Genomic DNA, 21094 nt, shown 5'->3' with positions numbered 1-21094 from the left:
AGCCTGGGAGACAGGCAAAATTCCATCTCAAAAACAAACAAACAAACAAAAAACAAAAAAACTTAGGTGAACCAAAAAAAGGCATCATAATGTAATAAAAGAAAATACAGGTTATTTAGCTAGTTTTCATATGTTTAGTTTAAAAAATAAAATACAGTAGAGTATCGAATGTCATAAAGACCCAATATGGAAAGGTAGCTAAATAAACCATTTGTGCTCTTGCATTTGTTTCTGATTTACTTGGTACCATACCTAAATAATATTGTGCACAAATCTTTTAATTGATTGCATTCAGAAATTTATTAAAAGTACCACTTACTAGTTTACTAAATGCATGCAAGTATCTGTATATGATTTCTTTGGCATATGTGTGTTTAAGGCAACATGAGAAAGAGCTAGAGACAGGAAAGCTGTCCCTTTTAAAATCAAATTGGTGTATATCTCCTGTTTATTCAACATGTTTTGGCCTTGGAATTGTTTCTCTAATAATGTACTGGCAAGTCAGACATTAAGTTATTTAAGGTATCTAAACACTGATTTGGTGGAAGTGCTAATAATCCTTGTGAACAAAGATAAGCTTCAGAAAAACTGAACAGCACTAAAAAAAAGTATCTACTTTGGAAAATAATGATCCTTTGTAACTGATTTTGGTTTTAGATATAAAGTTTCCATTGGTAATTTCTAATGTCTGTTTACCAGTTTAATTTTTAAAAGTACTTGGCTGGGTGCAGTGACTCACACCTGTAGTCCCAGCACTTTTAGAAATCTGGAGCAAGAGGATCACTTGAGCCTAAGGATTCCAGACCAGCCTGGGCAACACAGTGTGAAACCCCATCTCTACAAAAACATTTAAAAATAAACCTTGCATGGTGGTGCGTGCCTGTTGTCCCAGGTACTCGAGGCTAAGGCAGGAGGATCACTCGAGCCCAGGAAGTGGAGGGTGCATTCAGCCATGATTGTGCCACTGCACTCCAGCCTGGGCAACAGAGCAAAGCCCTGTCTCAAAAAAAACACAAGGAAAAAAAAAAAAGTACTTAGCCAGGCACAGTGGCTCATGCCTGTAATACCAGCACTTTGAGAGGCTGAGGTGGATCACTTGAGGTCAGGAGTTAGAGACCAGCCTGGCCAACATGGTGAAATCTCATCTCTACTAAAAATACAAAAATTAGCCGGGTGTGGTGGTGTGTGCCTGTGATCCCAGCTACTCAGGAGGCTGAGGCAGAAGAATTGTTTCATGCAGTGAGCCAAGATTGTGCCACTGCATTCCAACCTGGGTGACAGAGTGAGACTCCACGTCCAAAAAAACAAAAAAAACAAAAAAAAACTTTCACAAAGATATAACCATAAACTTAAGTTTTAATAATACTGAAAGTTATTTTAAATAGAAATCTTTTACAAACATCACAATAGTGTTTTTTATAGAATGCCTAGACAAAACCCAATTCTCTATTTTCCTTATAGGAAATCTAGAGAAAATCTTCAGTAGAATGGTACTAGTATGACAAATTCAAAATTATAGTCTCAAAAGTTCTTTCATTTTTAAAGGATTAAAAAAAAAAAGAAAGAAAGTCAACATGGAGTCAGTGAAAAAATTCTACACCAGAAGCAAAGAGGTGCACTAGATCTACATGAAGAAAAGCACATCACTGAGAATTAGTTACCATAAGAAAATGAAAAAAATCCAGAAAAATACTGTGCTCTCAGGGACATACAAAAAATTAAGAACTCAGGGTGCAGGAAAAACAGTATTGGAGAATATTGGGACTTAAAAAAAAGACTAAGTTAAATAAAAACACAACAGAAATTTAAAATCCAAATTGCAAGCAGTAAGGAAATCAGTGATGGAAGGGCCTAACTTAAGAAGCTATGCAAAAGAAAAAAGTTAGAAAGGATGTGTGAGATGACAGCAATGAGAACAAGAAAGGAAAGCCAACCAATGAAAAATTCCTGGAGAAAAAAACAAGAAGAAAACAAAAGGCACCAACTTAATATTTTCCTCAGCTAAAAAGAAAAAAAGATTTCAATGTATAAAGGACCTGTCACCTTTTAGATAAAATTATTGGATTTAAAAAATCAGTAGCTATAACCCTAAACTTTGAAATATTTTAATCATTTTACATCTACAATGCAACAGATGGCTGTATTTGCTATGGAAAAGGCACATGTGTCCAGTCAGGATGGTGTAAATCTGGTATTTTACTGCATACCTTGATTATTTTGTATTTGGGTTTGGACATTAACTTGCTGAGGGCAGAAACAAGAACCTGAACTCATGTCTTAAGGTTAAAATTGCACTCTTTTTACACACTTACTACCTTTTGAAACTATGCAGTGGCTCAATCATGGCTCACTGAAGCCTCAATCTCCCAGGCCCATGAGATGCTTCCACCTCAGCCTTCCAAGCAGCTGGGACCACAGCTGTGTGCTACCACGCCCAATTAATTTTTAAATTTTTTGTAGAGATGAGCTCTCCCTATGTTGTCCAGGCTGGTCTCGAACTCCTGAGATCCTCCCATCTCAGCCTCCCAAAGTGTTGCGATTACAGGTATGAGCCACTGCGCCCAGCTCCCCCAAGCATTTTTATGGGCTCTGAAATGTACCATGTAAAAAGGACAAGCTTTACTGGTTTAGAAAGTTAAGTATACGTTATTATTATGATTAGCAGTAGGATAGCTATTTTATTTCCACCAGTCATTGATAAAACAATTCAAGTGTAGTAGGTATTACTCAGTAGCTTAAGTTAGAAATAAAAATTTATTATGGGAATGACTACAGTACTTTCAAATAACAGACACATGAAAAATTTACAGCTAACCTCTTCCAAAGAGCTGCCCGTACTGCAGTCTCCAATTCCTTTCCTCCTGTTGTCTCCTGAAACCACACCAATCAGGTTTTCTTCCTCACTATTCTCCTGAAAATGCTCTTGCAAGGTTACCAAGGACCTTCCTATTACTAAATCCAGTGGTCATCTCCTAGTCTTCATCTTACTTGTCAATCAGCAGGAGGTGACACAGTTGGCCACTTTCTCCCTGAAATACTCTTTACTTGGCCTTCAGTACTCCATACTAGGCCCCTTTCCCTCCTACCTTCAAAAGCCTCTCCTCTGTAGTCTCCTTTGTAATTATTCATCTCTCCAATATCTGAATGTGGAAAGCCCTAGGGCTCAATTCTCATTTCCTTACACTAGATCTCATAGGCTCATGGCTTTAAATACCACCCTTCCATGCAGGGGTGGCCAATCTTTTGGCTTTCCTGGGCCACAGTGGAAGAACAACTGTCTTGGGCCACACATATAACGATAGCCGATGAGCTTAAAAAGAATGCAAACAATCTCATAATGCTTTAAGAAAGTTTATAAATTTGGGTTGCACAAGCTTGCATTAGTGACTCCCAAACCTCTATTTCCAGTTGGACCTTTCTCTTCAACTCCCATCTCTATAACTCCACTTGATCAGGCATCTCAAACCTGACTGAAACTGGCTCCACTACCTTCACATTCAGTCTTCTCCATCTCAGTACACTGTAACTAAAGCCTTCCAATAGCTCAGGCCAAAGGCCACAGAGTCATGCTTCACCCTCTCATAAGCACATCCAAACCATAAGCAAATCCTATCAGCAATATTCAGAATACGACAGCTTCTTACTGCCTTTCTTACTACCCACCTGGTCTAAGCCACCATTCTCTCTGGTTTCCATTACTGCATCAACCTAACAGGTTGCCCGCTTCCATCCTTGCCCTTACAGTCAACTCTGAACACAGCAGCCAGAATGATCCTTTAAAAATCCCCTCACTCCTCTGCTCAAAACCCTCCAACCACCTCCCTTCTTACTCAAAGTAAAAGCAAAAGTCCTTACCCGGGCCCATTAGCTCTCTGACCTTGTCTCATCCTCCTTCCCTTTGGGTGCTCAAATCTACTGGCCCCCTTGCTGTTCCTCCCTTGCTGTTCCTCCAATGAGACTGACAGGTTCTGGGCTTTTGCCCTTGCTTCGTAGGCTCTTTCCCGAGACAGCTGCACGGCGGTCCCCGATGCCTTCAGTTTTGCTTGAGTCTTTTCCATGGCACCAGTCCTTATTTTAAAACTGCACCTGTTCCTGCCTTGATGCTTCCTATCCCCCTTTGCTAGTTTATTTTTCTTCTTAGTAACTGTTACCAGCTAACTGCAGATACATTAACTTTCACAAACTCTGTTTATTGTCCCCAACCCCACCTTCCCCCAGTGACATGTTAGCTCCTGGAAGACAAGGACTTCATTTGTTCACTCTCACATCCCAAGTGCTTAGAACAGAGCCTGGCCATAGAAGGCACTCAATATATGCTTGCTATATGGATGCCGAATATGCAAATTCTTAAATCTATAATAGGTAAGGCTGAGAAGTTTGGGACTATAAAGCCCAACTTCTTTCCACAATGGGAAATACAATTTCCCTTTTGACAAAGAACTGTGAGAATCCCTTGTTTTCCATAGTAACACAATTTACTCTAAATAACATGCCAAAAATTCCTTATCACTTCACAGCCTCTCTCCAATGCCTTTCCTGTATTCTGTAAAATATTAACTATCATCAAAAAATATTTGATTTCCCTCTGGTACTGCTATCATAATATTGCAAAGGCAAAGTGAACTCATTAAAAGTGGTATGGAAACATAAATAATGAAGAAATGTAATAAAGTGTGTTAACAACCAAACAAATTCATCTCGATTTCAAATCAAATTGTACTGGCACAGTGAGAACCCCAGTCCAAGTTTAACTTTATTATCACTATAGTCCTTAATGAGCTAACATTTTTCTTATTAAACTCCTTTTAAACTAAAAAGGAGTTCATATAGGACTCCTGCATATAGCCATGAAAACTAAGCCTCAGAGAAAACTGTTCAGGCTACAAATCTAATTGATAAAACTCTTAGCACTACATGTCTGGCTAGATAACAGACGCAGGGATACTGAGGTAAGGAAGATGAGACCAAATCTCGCTCAGCCTTTGCTAGCTGTCTGACCTTGGACAAGTCAGACTCTCGGTGCCTCAGTTTCCCTATCTGTATAATGGAAATGGTACCTGATAGGGTTGCTTCAAGGATTAAAGGTACTAGGTATTTAAAGCAACGGCACCGTGTCTGACATAAAATAAGCACTGAAAATAGCTATTACTAGAGCATAAAAATAATCCCCACACCACTCATATTACAGCTCTTTAAGAGGCTCCTAGGTACCACCGTCATTTTTTAAAGATTGAGAAGTGTTACTATTCAATGGCATATTTTTACTTTATTACGTTCTGTAGCCAATTCCGAATACCGTGGAACGTTTTAAAAGACAGATTTTTTTTTTTTTTTTTTTTTGAGGTACTTTTGGGAAAACCTCAGAGAGAACGATCTGCTTTTTAGCATTGCACGCCAATTCAGAAAGGAAGTTTGCGATTACCCGAGCCCTAAGTGGAAGGTGTGCAAATCCTGCCTTTTAACACGGGCACCCCGTGTTAAATGTGCCATTCTGGAGCTTGTCCCGGCGCCTGAACTGTGCGCTCCTCCAAGCACACACCGCGAAAGCACCGTCTCGCCCCGGCCGAGCAGCTGGACTTGCAGCGGGGCTTCCGCGCTCACCTCCAGATTAACCGCGAGCCAGCGCTGCCCGCGCCGCCGAGGGGTTCCCCGGACCACAGCCCTAACCCGCAAGCGCAAACAAGAACCCTCGCAGGCCTCTTCCCGGCCCTCTTGAACACACAGACCGCGAAGAAGCCATCACGGACCCGCGGTCGCTTCCTCGGCCCGGCTCCCTCCAGTCGCCGCGGAAGGTGCGGGGAGCCGGGGCACTCTCGCCCCTCAGGGCCCTGGGCCAGGCCTACTGGACCTCCAGTGCCACAGGGACGGTGCAAGAGGTATCAAGTGGCTCTCGCCCAGGCTCTGTCTGCCCATGGGCCCGGGGCCAGTTACCTGCGACTCCAACGAGCGGCCGCGACAGCAGCACCTTCCCAGCGGCGGTGACGGGCGGAGGGGAGGGTCCAGACGGGCGCAGTCGGAGTCCCAGCTGGGCCAGAGCGGTCTCGCGCTGCAGCCCCCGGCGCGCCCCCTGCAGGTGGGCTGTCCTCACGGTGGCTCGGGCTGCTCTGAGTCAGAGACTCTGGGAAAGCTTGCTCTGAATTAGGGAAAGCATCAAAACTGTGGCTTCAGAAGAGAAAGACAACCTAGAAGAGGTTTATCCGATCTGAGTCCGGAAGCATTTCGCACTTTTCACGTCCTATTCTAAATTCACATCCAATCTCCTTAGCTAAATGGGGGCTTCAAAGGCAAGGGCAGTTTCATTAGGTGCTATAAGTAAGCATCAATTAATAGTTGCTGGCCGCTAGGCAGGTCTTCTATAGACCCCAAATTGACATATCAGGAATAGCCACTAATGATTGGCTGCGCTATTTCTAAAATATAACCCTGCATTTTTATTTTTTTCAAAAGCAGTTTGAATTTTTTTTCTTTAGACGGAGTCTCACTCTGTCGCCCAGGCTGAAGTGCAGTTGCGCAACCTCGGCTCACTGCATACTCCAAACTCTGCCTTCCGAGTTCAAGCGATTCGGTTTTAATCCTTCCATCCTACTTTGTAGGGTTCCTTGGTTTATTGCAACATGTACAGTCAAGACTAACTAAAAGCACGGTGGGACATTTATATGCTGGAAACATTCTTTCATGCAAAACTAGTTTTTTCTTTTTTTCAGTTTACCAACTCCAGTCCTACAGCCAAGACACTCCCACTGCACAGAGACCGTCCGCTGATTTCTAGCACCCTCATCCAACCAAGCCATCCTCTATGGCAAACTTGTCCAACCCATGGCCCACACCTGCAGGCTGCATGCAGCCAGGACAGTTTAGAATGCAGCCCAACACAAATTCGTAAACTTTCTTAAAACATTATGAGGGTTTTTTTTTTTTTTTTTTTGCAATTTTTTTTTTAGCTCATCAACAATTGCTGGTGTTAGTGTATTTTATGTGTGGCCCAAGACAATTCTTCTTCCAATGTGGCCCAGGGAACCCAAAAGATTGGACACACCTGCTCTAGGGTATCTCATGGTTCATTCATTCAAGGACCATCTACCCCGTCCAATAATTTGTTCTTGAAAATGTCATGTAAAGGTTTAGGACTATTGTCATATTTGAGGAAATCACTATTAAATTTCTTTCACGTAAGAATTTTAAGATCTGGCCATGCACAGTGGCTCACACCTGTAATCCCAGCACTTTGGGATGCTGGGGTGGGCAGATCACTTGAGGTCAGGAGTTCGAGACTGGCCAACGTGGTGAAACCCCGGTTCTACTAAAAATACAAAAATTAGCCAGCCATGGTGTTGCACACCTGTAATCCCAGCTACTCAGGAGGCTGAGGCACAAGAATCCTTGAACCCCAAAAGGCAGAAGTCACAATGAGCCGAGATCTCACCACTGCCCTCCAACCTGGGTAACAGAACAAGACTCCATCTCAAAAAAAAAAAAAAAAAAAGTTTTAAGATCTCAGGGCATTTCACATTTTATTGTGCTATGACTAATCAGCAATATTACTTGTTAAATTGATGACATTTATTAATCAGTTCGTTATTGATGTCCTCCTTGTGGTCATGTATTGAGTTTGTAATATCTCCACTGATGCCTATAAATTATGCCAAATTAGCAAGGAAATTAAAGCTTTTCCCAATGTATTTGTAAGATTTACTCTTCATTAGTTGACTCATCCAACAATCTGAGAGCCTCTCCTTTTACTTCTATTCAAATTTATCTCTTCCTCTTCATAAATTACTGCTTTTGATTGATATGAAAAAATTTAGGGATGGTGAAGACAGCTTTTTCTCTGATGGGATTAAAGAAGTGAACTGCATGCTGCACATATTCTATGACTCCTTCATGTTACCACACCTGGGCACTTTGACACAGTGGCTGTTGGGAGCTGATATGGTTTGGCTGTGTCCCTGCCCAAAATCTCATCTTGAATTATAATAATACACATAGGTCAAGGGCAGGACCAGGTGGAGATAATTGAATCATGGAGGCAGTTTCCCCTATGCTATTCTTATGAGAGCGAGTGAGTTCTCATGAGATCTGATGGTTTTATAAGGGGCTTCTCCTTTTGCTCAGCACTCATTCTGTCTCCTACCAGCCTGTCAAGAAATGCCTTCTGCCATGATTGTAAGTTTCCTAAGGCTGCCCCAGCCATGCAGAACTGTGATTCAACTGTGAGTCAATTACATCTCTTATAAATTACTCAGTCTTAGGTATTTCTTCATAGCAGTGTGAGAATGGACTAATACAGGAGCGTTCATAGAAGCCATTGCTACACTCCAGCAATAACTTAATGCTGCATGGAAGTGACCATGAATCACATGAACATGTCCCATTAAATGCAAACCCAAGTACCCCCAACTGCATTTCTGCTTAACTGGATCCCAAAAATGCCTCTAGTCACTCCGATGTTAGCCAGTAGAAGAATACTCAGGAAGTCTGAGTGGAAAGAGAAATCTTAATCAATTGTAGGTAAAGTATTTTAATTTTGCAAGCTTTACAAAAACATATAACCATGTCAACACATTTCCAGACTGCTTCCCAGGGTCTTGGAAGGGGCCTGAACAAGGGAGGGCTGTATATTGGCTTCCTATTGTCACTGTAACAAATTATCCTAAATTTAATAATTTAAAACAAGAATTATCTTACAGCTCAAGAGGTCAGAAGTCCAAAATCAGTTTCACTGAGCTAAAATCAAAGTGCAGGAAGTGCTTTCCTTCTGGAGATTCTCTGGAGAGTTGGTTGCCATGCCTTCTCCAGCTCCTAGAAGCCACCTACATCCCCTGGCTCATGGCTCCTTTTTCCATCCTTGAAGCTAGCAGTGTAGCATCTTTTCTCCCCTCTGACTTCTGCTTCTGTCCTTGCATTTCCTCTATGATTCTCCTGCCTCCTTATAAGGACCCTTGTGATTATACTGGGCACACTTGGATAATCCAGAATAATCTCCCCATCTCAAGATCTTTCACTTAATCACACTTGCAAAGCCCTTTTTACCATGCAAAGCAACATATTCATAGATTCTGGGGATTAGGATTAGCATGTGGACATCTCTGAGCAACTGTTATCCAGCCTACCGCAAGAGCCCTGAAGCTTAAACTTCATTCTCTTCAGGTAAGTCTGCCTCTTCTTACCAAATCTGCATGGAAGTGACCACGAACCACATGAACATGTCCCATTAAATGCAAACCGAAGTACCCCCAACTGCATTTCTGCTTAGCTGGATCCCCAAAATGCCTCTAGTCACTCCAATGTTAGCCAGAATTACCAAAATCTATTTGGTCCTGAGTTTTGATTGTGAGAGTTCCAATGGCGGGGGAATGCCTAGAATTACAACCGGGATAAATGTCATGAAGGGAAAGAGAAAAGATTCCTTGAGGGCAAACAATATGAGAGTTAATTTAGATAGAAGGGGAACAATGTCTTTAAATAAGTGATATTTAATCTAAGGTGCAAAGCATGAGGAATTAATTATATAATGAACAAGGGAGGTATTCTAGACAGAGGAGATGATATGTGTGGCCTGTGAATGGTGATAGCAGAAAGCTGTCACCTTCTGCGGCAGTATCTCTACCACTGAATCCTTAGCACCACCACAGTGACTGGCACATCAGACGTGTTCAGGAATATTAGCTTAGTAGTTTTCAACCTGGCAGCACGTTACAATCATGCAGCAGCTTAAAAAATACCAGTGCCAGCCGGGCGAGGCATCTCATGCCTGTAATCCCAGCACTTTGTGAGGCCGAGGCGGGCGGATCATGAGATCAGGAGTTCAAGAGCAGCCTGGCCAAGATGGTGAAACCCCATCTCTACTAAAGATACAAACATTAGCTGGGCTAATGTTTTTTTGTTGGTGGGCTCCTGTAATCCCAGCTACTCGGGAGGCTGAGGCAGAGACTTGCTTGAACCTGGGAGCCACAGGTTGCAGTGAGCCAAGATCGCACCATTGCACTCCAGCCTAGGCAACAGGGCGAGACTCTGTCTCAAAAACAAAAACAAACAAACAAAAAAAACAGTGCCTGGACCCTAGCCAAGATCAAGTTAGAATTGTTTGGAAGTACAGCCCAGATATCTACATTTTTAAAAGCTGTTCAGGGGACTCTAATGTGCAGCTAGGATTGAGTTAAGAATCGCTGTATTAGATACAATTGAGTGAATTAATGAATAAGTGAAAGGAAATATTTGCTTTGGGTAGGGTTTTCATTTAGAAAATTTTCTTATTAGGAATAAGAAAGGTTTTGGCTATATTTGTGATATAAGTTCCTATCCAGTCTTAAAAAATGCAGACAGACTTTCAAAAATATTATACTTGAATGCTCATCAAGAGACTGAAAGTGATCTAGCAACTATCCCAATGTAACTAGTTGTCTCTGTAGAAAGGAGAAGTGGTCAGAATGGGGAGGGGTTTGAAAAAAATACAACGCACCTACGAAGTAAGGGGTTTTGAGCTCTACTTTCCTATTCCAGGGTGCATTTGGTTTCTGTAGTACTGATGAATGACCGTGAGAGGGAGACATGCTCCTGACAGGTGTTGCTTCCATGGGTTCCCCCATCTCTTAAGCCCGGCTAGCACGAATCAGGTGTTTTCCACAACACTGTGAGTTCTCAGGCATAACAATGGAATGAGTAAGCTACAGGAGAGGGGACAAGTAGCACATATTTATCTACACCAAAGTTAGGGTCATTTCAGTTCCCCAACAATTTTAAACATTTAAACAACCAGAAAAAAAAAAAAAAAGCGAAGTGTTTTGTGTGCCGGACGTATTTGCGAAACTGTTAGGGAAAACATTTGAAGCCTAGGAGAATAATATTTTCCTAGAGCAACTGGTACAACTAAAAAATATTCAAGCAAAACTTTCAGAAAGGGATCTCTTTTGTTAATTGCAGCGTAAACATCTTAGATGTTCTTGAGTTTCTGAAGTTACTAAGATAACAGTTGGACCCTTGGAAAGAAAAAAAAAAAAAAAAAGATCTCAGCTCCTGGTCATAACATCCACCTGTCATTTCTCTTTCCACTTACCTACACATGCCAGAACCACACAGATTGTCACACACATACACACACACACACACACACACACACACACACGCAGCGAGATAATGTGATGGGATGTACATTTAGGCAAGTTACCTAACATATGGTACTCAGTTTTCTCATCCACAAAATTAGTTGCAAGAGCCTATGTGTATGCTGGATTATTTTTGTTTTATGTCAGTTTGACTAAGTTGGAAACTACATTCCCCAGAATCCTCTCTCCCTGATTAATATTCCCTTCTAAAAATTAAGGAATTGATTGTAAGGAAATACCTTTTGCAAACGTTTAAGCAAATGCTGTGTAAGGCTTGTAAAGGTGGTCAGTGAAATGCTGGTATCAGTCAGGGAAGCAGAACTACTGTGTTATGGGATAACAGATTTATTCCAGGAATTCCACCTTACACAGCAGCAGCAAGGGTGCAGAAAGTGAAGGTTTGGGAGGGATTTTTCAAGGATCAGATAAAAAATCACAAACTAGTCTGATGATTCTGGGAAGCCAAGCATGGCTTGGGTCCCTACTGATGTGGAGCCACTAAGAGGAAGCTGGTGGAATGGTCTGTGGATGCTGTTGCCTCTGTGTAGCTACTGCTTCTGAGAGGCCTCCACCAAGCATCTGGTGGTGGGCCTGGGGTGCTGGTGGTCTGAAGGGCCAGCAGTCAGGAAGAGCTGAATATGGACTGGAGGGTGTCAAAAGCAAGCTGGAGACTGCCAGGCACCTCTGCCTCTGCATGTCACCCTATGTAATTGTAAAAAGACCTTCAGAGGGTATCAGCCATTCCCTTATTGTCTCCCAACTTTCATGCAAAGTCCTCTTTGGGCTAAATCTAAACTGGAACCATATAGGAGAGGGGATTCTGGAAAAATGTAGTTCCCAACTTAGCCAAACTGACAAAACACAAAAATAATCTAACACACATGTAGACTCTTACAACTAATTCTGCAGATGAGAGAACTGAGTACCATGTAAGTTAGGTAACTTGCCTAAATGTACATTGGTAACTAGAGGCAGAAGCAAGCGTAGAGTTCAGATCAGAGGGATCATCTTCCACTGCACTGTCATGCCTCCCATCTTTTGTGGAACTTAAACACTTAAGTGTTTCAAGCAGATAATCATAGAAATATTTTATGCGTCACTTCTGAGTTTCCTCCCTAGGCTAGGAGTCCATGAGTAGTTTCCGTACCATCATTATGCCTAAGTTGGACTATCTTGATTCTGTCATCTCTGGGCACCTGGGTTACAGGGGATTTCTGGTACAAAGTTATGCTTGTGGCCACCAGATCTCAAACTGAGTTGTGAGATACGAATATCAGGCATTTTAAAGTAGTACAGTAGTCCCCCCTTACCTATGGAGGATAAGTTCCAAGACCCCCAGTGGATACCTGAAGCCATAGGTAGTATCAAATACTACATGTACCATGTTTTTTCTTGTACATACATACCTATGATAAAATTTAATTTATAAATTAGGCACAGTAAAAAATTAATGAACAATTATAACAATATACTGTAATAAAAGTTATATGAGTATAATCTCTCTCTCTCTCAGAAGATCTTATTGTAGTGTATTTACCTGTTTTCAGACCACAGTTGACCATTGGTAACCAAAACCATGGAAAGTGAAACTGAAGATGACAGCAGAACACTGTATCTTACTTGGGATTTAGAATATGAGAACTTGGATTCCAAAGTTCCTAAAAATGATACCAAAGAGCACTGCTGAATATCATTGAAAAAGTCAATGAAAACTCCAAAGTGTGTAAGAAGTGATGATGCCCACGTATTTGGTCGTTTATTTTATACTTCAGAACAAGCACCAGAAATTCTGGAAGTCAATAGGCGTCTTAGTCCATTTTGTGTTTCTATAACAGAATACTCAAGACCGGGTAATTTATGAAGAAAAGATACTCTTTTTTTTTTTTAATACAATTCTGGAGGCTGGGAAGTCCAATATCAAGATGCTGGCCAGCATCTGGGGAGGACCTTCTTTCTGTGTCATCCCATGATGGAAGGCCAGAGGGTGAAAGAGAGACCAAGAGATGAACCTTGAAGACTCAAGCCCTTTTATAAGCAGCATTAATCCATCCATGAGGTGAGGGTGGAGCTCTCATGTCCTATACACCCCCTAGCCCTGCTGCTTTGAAAATTAAGTTTCCAACACATGCTTTTTGAGGAACATATTCAAATCATAGCAAATGGTTTGATAAATTTGCTTAGAAGCAGGCAAGGAAAAGTAACAGAATACTAGAAAAGCTCATGGTCCAGGCTCATCTTACCTTTCCTCCAGTTCCTTTCTGACCCCAGTTTCCTTTCTAATCTTGTAATATTTCAACTCCTTTGAGACCAGGATAGTTCATGGCTTCTTAAGTCTGGGCAAAGGTAAAGTTAAGGGATCATATGGGTCCCATAAGTCTCTGGGATACCCATTCAGTTCAGATAATGAGGAGATTTGAGGATTCCAGCAATCTGTGTTGTTAAAAGATTCACTTCAACCCTAAAATGGAACTTAGCTTACCCCAGAGACTTATACTGAACTGAAATCTTAGGCTTAGAGGGATCTTAACTCTCACATTAGCTCAAAACAAACTCCTGGCAATCATTGAAACAGAAGCAAAGCACATCTCCTTCTCAATCTTGAAACATATGCCAGGAGCTGTATTAGACTTTGCCTCAGATCTGCTCTCCTCGTCTCAAAACACTGACCCTGTGGTTTCATTTCCACCTTTACAAAATTGTGATGCCAATGTCAGGGTAAAGCCTGAGGCTATCCTACTCTGACTTTTGAGGATATAGTCATACTCTGACAACTATTTTCTGCAAATACAACTGAGCAAACATATCTTTTGAACATACACTCCTGCCTGATTCCATTTAGGCTGCCATAATAAAATACCACAGACTAGATAACTTAAAAAGAATAGAAATTGATTTCTCACAGCTCTGGAGGCTGGGAAGTCCAAGATCAAGGCACCAGCAGATTCTGTGTCTGGTGAAGGCTTCTCTCTGCTTCCAAGGTGGTGCCTTCTTGCTGTGTCCTCATGTGGCAGAAGTTGAAAGGGCAAAATGCACTAGGGTGTTCCCATCAACCTCCTTTATAAGAGCACTAATCCATTCATGAGGGAGGGCCCTCTTAACTTAGTCATTTTCCCAAAGGCCCTACCTTTTAGAACCATCACTTTGGAGTTTAAGCTCCAACATATGAAATTTGTAGGGACACATACATTGAAACTATAGCAACTTGTGACCAGCAAGAAAGGAAACTTTTGAGATTTTTATAAGAAAAACAAATAGGTAGATAAGTAATACAAATTGCTGTTAGCCTATGCATTTATTTTAAGGCAAACAGAATGAGAAAAGACTCTTAACAATGACTTCAAATTATTTTATTTTATTTTATTACTATTTTTTGAGATGGAGTCTTGCTCTGTTGCCCAGGCTGGAGTGCAGTGGTGCGATCTTGGCTCACTGCAAGCTCTACCTCCCGAGTTCAAGCCATTCTCCTGCCTCAGCCTCCCGAGTAGCTGGGACTACAGGTGCCTGCCACCACGCCCAGCTAATTTTTTCTATTTTTAGTAGAGAAGGGGTTTCACCATGTTGGTCTCAATCTCCTGACCTCGTGATCCTCCCGCCTCAGCCTCCCAAAGTGCTGGGATTACAGGCGTGAGCCACCATGCCTGGCCTGATTTTTATTTTTCAAAGACCTGAAAACTGAATTTTATATGTTTATCTGGCAGGTCACAAGAGACATTAACAAAATAAATGGAGTTAGTTGCTTTTTGTGTTTTTGTTTTGTTAGTCACCCAACAGGATTTTTTAAGTCCCAGGTAAGAGTTTGCAGTAGGGCAGTAAGGTTTTAGGATTTTTCTACAGTGAATTCACTGGCTAAGATTTCCTCATCCTATCTTCATTGTGAACCCCCAGACTGCATGCCTGTCACCTGTTTTAATTTTGACAAAGAAAAAGGGAAAACAGAGGAAGTTAAAAAAAAGAAGGGGGATTAAAAAAAAAATCTATGAATCTATGACACAAACAACCCAGAGTTAATTGCAAAAGAGTAACTAATACTTATATTACATGATTAGTAAAAATCCAGTTACCTGTAAAAATGTTAGGTTTAACCACTATGACTTATATCCAGTCAATAATTAAAAATAAGCCCTAATTTATAATCTTACTATTTTCTTCCTTAATGTGGTGCTATGCAAGTCATGGTAGTGGAATCGCTTTCTCTTTGTGCATAAGTGGGATACTTTTTGGCAATGTGCCTCTGGAGAGCATGATGTTCCACCAGCTATTGTGAGGCAACACCCAGGTATCAATTCAATAGCTGATTTTGGAACGGAATTTGCCTTCAGGTAGCTGACTTTTACAATATACCTAAGAAGTTTAATAACTGCCATTTCACTTGTTTTACTCAGCATTTTTGTTTTCTGGAAAATCAAATTCTGAACTTCCCCTGATCAGGACCCAAATACAGTAGTAGATTTCCATCTTCTCTTCCTCTGCACACTAGACACCATGACAAAGGGGATCTCCCCAGAAATTCTGCCAGGACCAGTTTCCAGTGAGGATAAGAGCATGCATGCCCACAGCAAAGCCAACTCAGGACCAGTTTCAGCCTGCTGCTCTGAGTGCCTCCGCCCAGACAACTGCTGCAACTCGGAACCCATCAAATATATATGAGCTCATGTGGACAGATGGAAAACCCATTAGGAAGGACAGCGAACTGTGTGTTCCCACATTTCTGGGAAAGAAACCACATTTGGTGCAGGAGCAGTGCAAAATCACTAAGGTCAGCACCTTTAAATCAACAGAACGTCTAACCTCTTTCAAGCTATCACACAAGTAAAGCTATCTGGTTAGCTAAAGACTTAGCCTTACAGAAAAATACATGGGCTAGGGCTAGACCAAAGACCCAAGCCCACCAAGGACATCATGTACTTTTCAGTAGCTGTCTAATTTTTCTTAAAATTGTGATACAAAGAACTTACTTCATAAGAATACAACTGTTAGCTATTATAAAGTAACTTATGAGCAAAATATAATTATACCTCAATAAAGTGGGGAGAAAGTACAATTACAAAGCTTAAAAGCCACCTTGTAAGAAATCATTGGTTAGCCATACTTTTTTAAAGTTAACTCAGCATGTCTTTTTTTGTGTAACAGAAAATCGTACTTACTTTTTTGACATTTTTCTTGGACTGTGGGTGACAGGAAGGAGACCACCCTGTGAAGGAGAGAACTCCCGTCTTCCACAGTCCTGTGTCCACACAAGCCACTCCCCTCAGCCTGCCTGATGGGCCACTGAATGTGCACTGCAGGACAAGGGACAGCTAAAACAGCAGCTGAGAAGGTAGACTTGCCTCTATTGCTCAGTTTTCTTTTGTAGTTTTCCTTTGTTTGGTATTTTAGAAACATTTTGCCACTGTTTTACCATCAAAGGTTGGCACCTACTTGTTTTTTCCACATTTAGGATCACCAAGCTCGTCTCAAATTTACTTTGAGGGTAAGCTTAAGATAATTTCTAACTGAAATATTTAATGCAAAATTTGCTTAAATGTCCATATAGGGATGTGTGCAAGCTGTATGCTGACCATATGCTGATGTAGACTGAGACCTAGTTCTGGGGAGGATGTTAGCATATATATATATATATATATGTCCCAGGGATTTTAGGAGTTAGAAGCCAGGAACCATGGATGAAAACACATATATATCATAACACCACCGGCCACTGATGGGGACAGTCCTTTAGTCCCTTCATGTTGAGTGTGAACACATATTTGTGAAGGCATGTAAGCCAGCCCTCCATACTTTTATCTCCCGATTCTAGACAACCAATGCTCTAATTAGTTGTTCTACTTCTTTATTACTAAATGATTACTCTAAACTATCAGGCCACCCCCTGGTTTTCAAACACAGATCCCTTACATCAAAAGAATATAGAGGCCAGGCATGGGGGCTCACGCCTGTCATTCCAGCACTTTGGGAGGCAGAGGTAGAAGGATCACTTCAGCCCAGGAGTTTGAGACCAGCCTAGGTAACATAGCAAGACCTTGTCTCTACAGAAAAATAATTTTTAAAAAAGGATATATAATTTAAAAGATACTGCCTTATTACTAGAATCCCATGTAGTAATTAATAATTAGTCCAGTCCATCATAGTGTATGAATGTCTCCCAGAGTAAAGTCACTCAGGTTTGCAGGTTTCCTCTCAATCTTGTCAGGTGCCAAAAACAGGAGTGGTCTTGGCAACTGTATAGCCTCACCCTTTCAGGCATCTAGAATAACCGAGCTGAGACATCATGTCATCTTTTGCTCTGAGACTCTTTTGAGGTGTTAATGTAATATTGAATTTCTTTCTATTAATCACCATTTTTTTCTTTACTCTCAGCTACTATTTCTCCTTCTCTCCATTAATACTCAAACATTTTCACCTTTGGAAGGGACATTAGAATTGCCACTGTGCTGGTTTAGATGGTGGGCAGAAATATTAGTCTAGCAAGTAGCTCCTCCTCAGTCCGCTGCCATTCAGATAGAGTAAGGTTACACAGGTGCAGAACTAGTGAGCTAGTTTTGCCACCAGAGAACATAGCGGCATTCACTCTTGATCCCAATTTCTTAGATGCGGTGAAGGCACAATCCGCCCCCCATTATCCCGTTAGGAATTCAGATACAAACTTTAAAACTGTAGTTACAGCTTCTTGCTTAGAAATCATCCTTGCTTCCAGCACTTGTAGTTGTAGCCCTGGTTCTAGGATCATTGCATCAGATAGAGGAGAGAAAAAAAAATTGAGGTTATTTGGGGAAGAAAGAGAAAATTATAGTCATTATACCAGTGTACTCCTCTCTTGGCATGAATTGCATAGTGCTATCAGCATCCTCCCCAACCCCTCTCCCCCAGATCAACCAAAAAAAATTAAAAACCAGAAAAATCTAGCGGGGACACTCCTTTAGTCCCACCCACGTTGAGTGTGAGCACCTACCTGTGAAGGCGTGTAAGCCAGCCCTGCATACTTTATCTCCCTGTTCTAGACAACCAACATTTTATACTTGTTCTACTTCTCTATTACTAAACTATTACTCTAAGGAGGTATCTCTCTGCTCATCGTTGGATATTATGGCTTATACATTGTTCCTTGGTCTGAAGAAATGACAGTTGTCTGTACAAATCCATGCATGTCTTCAGTTCTTGTTTTTTTTTTTTTTTTTTTTATGGTGCTCTGAGCATTTTCATCTTCCACTAAGGAAGCAAAGCCCAGTCCAGAGTCAGCATCTAATTCCTGTCAAGACCCATTTGTAGCCCCCCCTAGGGCTACCAGCATCAGTCTCACTTGCCAGCTCTGGTCAGGGCCTTCCCACCAGGCAATCTGCCCCACAGCCATCGGCAGTTTCTGTCTCTCTTGCTGACAAACAGGACAGTTCTTCTGTGCCTGCAAGGATGCAAAATGAACATGTTTAGATTCAGCCCATCTCTGTACTCTGCAGTACAGATAATACTCTGCAGTATTCCTATATCCACTCCCTTCAGGGACCCAGGTGGCGACCACAAGGGCAAACACAGAAATAGCTGCTTGTCTATTCCAGTCACCTTCCCAGCCTGGGGAGGAAGTTCTTCTGATGGGCATTGACTTATTCTCCTTTAGCGCACCCCTCAAATATCTATAGGGCTATATCCCATATGGACATTCCTTTAATAGACCAGATTTCCATTGTCCTCTTGCCTGAGTGTATGGCCAGGTCATTGGTCACTGCCCATGAATCAGTTAAAACCCAAACATGGGGGCTTCTACTACTGTTCAGTTCTTCCATTACTGTAAGAAAAACAGCATGGAGTTCAGCCCACTGAGCTGATCTGTTTTTACCTTCTTTGATCAAAGCAGCAGCCTTCCAAACAGGAGGATGTTGTCCATTCACTTTGGAAATGCTTTCTGTAAACAGAGCAGCTCCTTGTTGGTCAATCAAGAGCTGTTCACAGGGCACTGTCTAAATGTCTATAGAAACCAGCAGCACCTCACAGTTTGCGTCAGTCCTGGGGGTAAAGAGGCTCCCTGCTCATGAGTATCTCCTTCTTGCATTCCCCAGGTGGCATGATCCCCTAGAAACCATTTCCATGTTATTGTGGAACTCTTCTGGGCACTGCCACTCCCTGTAGCATGTTTCTCTGCTGTCAGCTCTTCAATCAAACCTGCACATGCTTCCCTCCATAGGTCCAAGGGGGCTCGGTGGGGCCTGACCACAATTTAATCACCTCTGTCCAATAGTTATTCTCATTATGGTTTGTGTGAAATTTCCAAACTCAGTTGTGTTTGCCTATGGGCAAATTGCTTATGCTAGCTATTTTAGGAGTATAAACAGCAGTAAAATCTTATATGACTGTCTAGAAGTGGAAAGAAGTGATGGTGGACATAGACATGGCAGGAGAAAATGTGACTGCCTGGGGACCATTTTTGCAGGGATATGAGAAGTGAATCTGTGGACAAAGGCTGGTAATTGGCAAAGCCATGTCACACCCCTTAGGATTAGCAGTTACTGAAGGATATCAACAGTCACCTACCTGATAAAGCCATGCACCAGCTGACAGCTTCTCCAGTGCTGGGGCAGCTGTGCCGGTGGCAGGGACTGCCGCAGGGTGAGGTCCTCACCTCCCAGAGTGATGAGGGGGTCTCACTCGCCATCTTCTCCCACTCCCTGCAGCTGGGGAGCTCACTCTGGCAGCTGAAGTTCTGACTTTTTACGCAATGATCAAGTGTTTTGATCCAGAAGTGATTTAAACTCCTAAATTCCTAGATAAAACTAGGCCCAGTAATCCCAGAAAAAGGCTAATAGCTCCTTCTTCTCTCACTTAACTAATAAGAAATGTATCATTTTACAAAATAAGTTTAGAATTTTGTTTGAATTTTTGTTTTGTTTAGCAGGTGCTACCCTAGTTCCTTTATTCTTCATATTATAATTATATGCTGTAGAATGCATGTCATCAGTTGTATTTTTCTTCTCATATTCTGACACTGATGATAATCTCAATGTTTGGAAAAAAAACTATTAAATAAAATGCTTCTGTTTTTGTCATCCTCAAAGGAAAAACTGCTTTACATATATTGTGGAGATGCTGCATTAGGATATGCATATATTTCTGATCCATCCCACTTCTTAGCTTTATCTCCTAACTACTCCCTTAACCTAAAACTGCGCTAGCACAGAGTAGGTTTACTCATTTTTTCTGCAATGTCACAAGTATTCTCCCATCTGTAACTATCCTTCCCTTTCTCGAGGGCGGGGGGGGAGGGGAGGGGGGGCGGGGGGTGACACGGGTGGGGTCACGGCCTGGGGGAGGGCGGGGGGGGGGGGGGGGTGTAGGGTGCCCCCACCTTTGCTCACATGGATCTACTCATTCTTCAAAGTCCCTCTTCCCCTTGGGGCTTTCCTGATGGCCCCGACTTCCTTTGACAGGCAGGTCCACACTATGTTGTTGTTGTTGTTGTTGTTTTTTAATAGATATTGGGTCTCATGTTACCCAGGCTGGTCTTGAACTACTGGGCTCAAGTGATCCTCCTGCCTTGGCCTCCCAAAGTGCTGAGATTACAGGAGTGAGCCACTGTGCCCGGCCCACAAACCACACTTTTAATACCAACCACATGTTGTCTGGGATTACTCACTCTCTTATATATCAAGTTGAAACATGAAATTGTCAACATAAAACTATTTTTGGCCTACAAGGACAGCAGTTATATACGGTTCAATTTATGTGTCTTCTTATCCCAAATACAATTCTTTGCATTCTTGTTTTCTCTTATAGCCTCTTCCATTGTGTAGGTGTTTGCTATTAAAAAGAGAGAGAGCTTGACTACTCTTAAATTGGCAAAATAGTAGATAAACTTCCATTTTAATCTGAAGAGGATCCTAGTCCATTAATACATTCACTTAGGATGATTTGACATGTTTGTGAGTCTCTGCAAAAACATCCTACTACAGCCTAAGATTTAAAAATAAAAACTTCCAGTACTAGGAGTTACGGCTATAGGCATATGT

At 41.7% G+C, this 21094-nt stretch overlaps 1 protein-coding gene across 3 annotated transcripts in view; it reads right to left on the bottom strand.

Annotated features, from left to right (window-relative positions):
• Nucleotides 1-5986, bottom strand: part of ANKRD46 (ankyrin repeat domain 46) — a 42966-nt gene extending 36980 nt beyond the window's left edge. For 2 of the 3 annotated variants that reach the window (XM_050800722.1, XM_050800724.1), the window contains exon 1: nt 5932-5986. The gene's annotated coding sequence lies outside the window, so the exon portion shown is untranslated. The remainder of the gene's footprint in view (nt 1-5931) is intronic. The other variant, XM_050800723.1, reaches the window with a different exon arrangement.
• Nucleotides 5987-21094: the final 15108 nt, after the last annotated feature.

This window comes from Macaca thibetana, chromosome 8, assembly GCF_024542745.1.
Source record: "Macaca thibetana thibetana isolate TM-01 chromosome 8, ASM2454274v1, whole genome shotgun sequence".
Lineage (NCBI taxonomy): Eukaryota > Metazoa > Chordata > Mammalia > Primates > Cercopithecidae > Macaca > Macaca thibetana.
This window is presented reverse-complemented; position numbering and strand designations above follow the sequence as displayed.